Here is a 5200-nt window from a genome sequence, read left to right as displayed (position 1 = left end):
TGGATGTCAGACTTTTTGTATTTTCTAGATGATGATATCACAACCTTATACATTATATCTTTTTAACTTTTTGTATTTTATAGATGATGATATCACAACCTTATAAATTACATATTTTTTATGATTGAGAGGAAACAATAATTGGAAAATCAATGAAAGCGTATTTGAACAATTCAGCATGTGCTTGATTAAGAAGTGCTGTTTTTTAAACCATTTATATAACAGCTTGAGAGAGAAACATTGTGTCAGTTGATGTCGGTGAGTGTGTAAAAGAGATGCCCTGCATAAGAATTTTACCATCACACAACACGACCACATCTCCTCCAACTTTAGGCTGGGAGCGCCCTCTTGTGTCAACATATAGTAATAGCAGCCAGGAAAATAACCTTTCACTAAAATACTCAAAAAAACATCATGGCATTCATATTTTAATAAGTTTAAAGACTGTACATTAAATGCAAAGGAGGCTGTCAAGTACAGATCATTTTTGATAAATGAACAAACATTTGTAATTAAGTAAAATCCCTGCAAAGTGAGGACTGTGTTACATTTATATAAAGCTTTCCTTCATGTCTGGTTCCACACTGGTAGTAATTCTGTGGCATCCAGTCCTTTCCAGACACAGTCCACAGTCCAGTAGCTGTGTACGTGCCATTGCTTCCCCTGGAACTCCAAACAACACTGTTCTCTGGGGTAACCACGGTGTTGTTGATCCACCAAATGATGTCCACCAGGTGTGTGTGTAAACCACTGAGGACACACACCAGCACAGGTGTGTGTGAAGCACCAGGGTCGCTCCCGAATGAGGAGAGGATGAGTACAGATGGATCAGAAGGGTTCAAACCTGACAGGAGAAAGAAAGTCAACATGCATGAAGACTTTGGGCTGAAAAGGTGTTCGAACCAAACACTTGGAGAAATCTTAGAACTCGCTTGAGCAAATGTTATCGAAGTACAGACAATTGTGAGCTCCTTTGTGTGAGAATGTGTCAATAATAATTAGCCTTCAAATACACATTGCAGCAAAAGGTATTCAAATTCCAGCTTACCTTCTACAAAGAGCTGGATGCCCCTACTAAACACCATATCCTTTTGAGAGGGCTTCCCCCCATGTACACACCTGAGGAAAACCATAACTATCATTATCATCAGAATACTGCAAGAACGCAGATAGAATGAAGTGCAATCTGCATTGAAAGTTGAGCTGAAAGTTACCCCAGTAGTAGTAAAGTGAAACATAGTCCTGCTCTGTTCATTCTGGCTGAGTGGTTTGTTTCAGTTGGTGCTCTGGAGAGGAGAAAAGCCAACTGCCTGAGTCCCTTGAGGGACTTGGTGTCTTGTCCTCCAGTATCATGCGGCTCTCTCCTCTCACACCAACGTGGTCTCAGAGCATTTCGTATGATTCCGTATGTAAAACCGAGACACTCCATTTCGTATGACATGTTACGTTTCGTATTGGAATGTATTAAATCCATCATCCATTTCGTATCATATGTTATGAATTTGAATTTGTATGATATATTACAAATTGTAATTTGTTCAAAATGTTACCAATTGCAATTAGTACAATATGTTACGAATTTGCAAAACATGATATGTTACAAATTCCCCCCCCCCCCATTTTTTTTTTTACAAGAATAGACTACCAATCGCTGTCCATGGTGCTGAAATTGTGAAACGTCTATGCACCTGCATGCCTATCGAATGAATCGATGATAGGCTTTCTGTGGTGCCAGGGCTTAATTTTGCTTTAGCTAATGGATAAACGGTTATTGATAGGCCTATTTGGTCATCATTTTCTCATGTTAAGCCTAATGTTTGACGAAGCTATACACGCTGTGGCAATGCTGCCATTTTTAGACTGCTGGCATTAAGGTAATTAGCCTACTTGTTCAGTAATTAAGCTGAAATTCAAATATTGCACATTGTAAAATAAATGTTCGATGCAACAGCATACTAATCAGCTACCAATATAAATGTTTTGAACATAGAGCTGTCCTGTATAGCCTACATGAACCTGCATGACATGAGCCGTCCTCTCGCTCTCTCCTAGCTTGGATAGGAAGTTATGCTTAAAACCAGTCTATTAATGCCAAATAATATCATCAGTCCACCCTCAAAACACTAGCTTAATAGGGATTGTTTTATATGCAGTGTACTATTTATAACTACATACCGCATTTAGCTGGTATTTATACACTTTTTTTTTTCTCTCCTCAAACTTCATAATATCCAATTAGGATCCTGTCTCATCGCTGCAAATCCCCAACGGGCTCGGGAGAGGCACAGGTCGAGTCATGCATCCCATCCTAAGGCACGATGCCGTGCCTTAGACAGTTGCGCCACTCGGGAGGCTTTATAAACTTTTGAAAATAGAAATGACATGAAATTGTCATGCCCTGACCTGAGAGAGACGTTTTTCTCTGTTTAGTTAGGTCAGGGTGTGATATGGGGTGGGCATTCTAGGTGTTTATATTTCTATGTTTTGGCCAGGTATGGTTTCCAATCAGAGGCAACTGTCTATCGTTGTCTCTGATTGGGAACCATACTTAGGCAGCCTTTTCCCACCTGTGTTTTGTGGGTAGTTGTTTTCTGTTTTGTGTTTTACCTGACAGAACTGTGCGCTTTCGTTTCCATTGTTTATTATTTTGTTTAAGTGTTCTGATTTAAATAAATAATCATGAACACGTGCCACGCTGCATCTTGGTCCCCTCATTGTGACGGTCGTTACACAAATAGCCTAACAATGAGGGAAAAAATAGTCAGCTTGAGGACAACTATTTATTGCTGAACTCTGGATAATAGCCTACACAAATTGCAATATTCAAGGTCAATTAAATCAAATCAAATTAAATCCAACTTGAGAGACTCCTCTAGTGTCCTGAAGTTCTCCTTTTCTGTGTGCAAATGTTTTCGCCATGGCCTGTAGGTCCAGGTTGTGGGCCCGACTATTTTCTATACTGACTATTGCCAACTCAGACAGTCTTTCCTAAGACATTGTGCATTATATATCCATTGAGCAGCACACAACTTAAACGTAGTCGTGAATGATGCATGCCAAGATATATCAGAGATAAGGGGCTGTTGATATTGCAACCGCACAACTCAGATGCCGGTTAACCAGTATGAACAAAATCGCACAGATTTTTTTGTTCAACCCCTTAAGAACTGTTGTCCGCTAAAGATGATCTGTTTGCATTTGCCATTTTATTGGCTGCCCGGTATGCAGACGACCTGTCCCCAGAGCTTCCTATACAGTTAATTCATCTCTTTCTGTAATGTGTTGAGGCCAGCACTTATTACAGGAAAACTCCACCCAAAAACGATACTTTTGGTATGTTTCATTTGTCAATCGTTGACATAACTTGATTGTTGACAAGCAAAACATGGACTTTCAAGATATGTAACTTTCAAAATACAGAAACCATCCCCCATATGATGCATTTAGCTGGGGCTTAAGGTTAGGAGTTAGGTTAAAGGGTTAAGGGTTTAAGGTTAGGGGAAGGGTTAGCTAAAAGGGTTAAGGTTAGGATTAGGGTTAGGGGAAAGGTTAGGTAAAAGGGTTAAGGTTAGAGTTGGGGTTAGGTTTAGCTAATATGCTAAGTAGTTGCAAAGTAGCTATAATGCTAAAGTCGTCTGTGATGAGATTCGAACACGCTATCTTTGGGTTGCTAGACGTTCAACAAAAAGCAGTTCTTCACCTCATATCTTTTATACAACATTTGAGCATTTAGCCCAATGGTTCTAAGAACCGTCAGTTCATCACTAATTAGGAGAATGTCAATAAATTATAGATTCCTATTTCCACCTTCTCTAAAGGTAATGTTAATAGCTAAACTCTCAGAACTAAGTTATTATAGAGGAAGGACACTGGTGCAGAGAGGAAATGTTGTGAAAAACTATCTGGGTGGAACATGAGTGGTTTCCCAAGGCACATGTTGCCCCCTTCTATATCAGGCTCAAAACAAGTAGATCAGTTATTCAGTTTGTAGGAGGATAGAAAAACAGGAAAGAACGGTTGGCACAAGTGGTTGTGTCTGAAACAGATGTACGACTTCTCCAGTTCTGCCCACGCTGGAGTATGGGGTGATTCTGACAGTGTTAATTATCTGTGGTAAACCACAATTAACTTTACACTATATGTTTTTGCCCTTCTCCCTTTCCCGTCTACATTATAAATGTTAGTTAACCCACTATAAATATTCCATGAAACCCCATAAAAAAAACACTCAGGAGATACAGCACTCTTAGAACATGACAACAACAAAACAACATCAACTTGAGTTTATTAGCAGTTGCTTTGGAAGACCAATACAGAGTAGCCTGTAGATACAGTACAGTGTTATTACATAGTACACCTCACATTCATCTCTACAAATCAGTTCTTTCAAATCCTTCTGTTAGTCCACAGAAATAAACAGCCATGTCATTCTCTTCAGATCCATGGATCAGTAACTGATGCTGGTGAAGTGGCCTGCTATCATTGGTCTGGACAGTGATCTTGTCGGGATGGAAGCCATGGCCGTAGTGCACACGGGAGGTGTTGGTCAGACGGTAGCTGAGTACCAGTTCAGGCCTCTCTCCTTGTCTCTGCTTGTACCAGCTCACAGTGGCAATGCTACAGTTAGTGGACAGAGCGCAGTCCAGAGTGGCATCCTCGCCCACTTTCACTGATAAGCTCTTCAGTGATACACCCAGGGACTCTCCCAAACGTACACCTGTAGAAAGTCACAGGAGGCAAATCATATAGGGCTACAGACAGTGGCCCGGTCCAGATACAAGCCCTAATAACTAGTTCCTCAAGTCAATTCTGATTCAAAAATGCATTCCATTTCATAATGTCTTGATTTGCCTACTGAACTGTCACCGCAACAGTGTCACGGTTACTGAAGGATTGTACCAGGACAATTGTAACTGACAGTAAGCATTTAAATGAGGAACACAACCAACAAAACACTCAATGAGGTTATATCAAATGTTTAATATCTTTAACCATTGTTATCGTAAAATGTACTTACCATTCAGTATGATTGACAAGCAAAACATGATTCTCGTTGTCACTTTCATGGCCGGATGCAGTGCTCGATTCTGTGAGATGATGAAAAGGAAGCTTTCGATCCGACTCCCTCGTACACTCTGCTTGAGGTTTGTCTGGGGAGAAGTAGGCTGTGTTTGTTGGTCCAACTGAGTCTCACAGAGGA

At 40.3% G+C, this 5200-nt stretch overlaps 1 long non-coding RNA gene across 1 annotated transcript; it reads right to left on the bottom strand.

Annotated features, from left to right (window-relative positions):
* Positions 1-793: 793 nt before the first annotated feature.
* Positions 794-1343, bottom strand: LOC123724604 (uncharacterized). Its single transcript, XR_006757141.2, has 3 exons — positions 1215-1343; positions 1049-1135; positions 794-844 (listed from the first exon to the last, which is right to left on the bottom strand). It is a non-coding gene; the product is annotated as an uncharacterized LOC123724604 (long non-coding RNA).
* Positions 1344-5200: the final 3857 nt, after the last annotated feature.

This window comes from Salmo salar, chromosome 10 (genome assembly GCF_965601325.2).
Source record: "Salmo salar chromosome 10, fSalSal1, whole genome shotgun sequence".
Lineage (NCBI taxonomy): Eukaryota > Metazoa > Chordata > Actinopteri > Salmoniformes > Salmonidae > Salmo > Salmo salar.
This window is presented reverse-complemented; position numbering and strand designations above follow the sequence as displayed.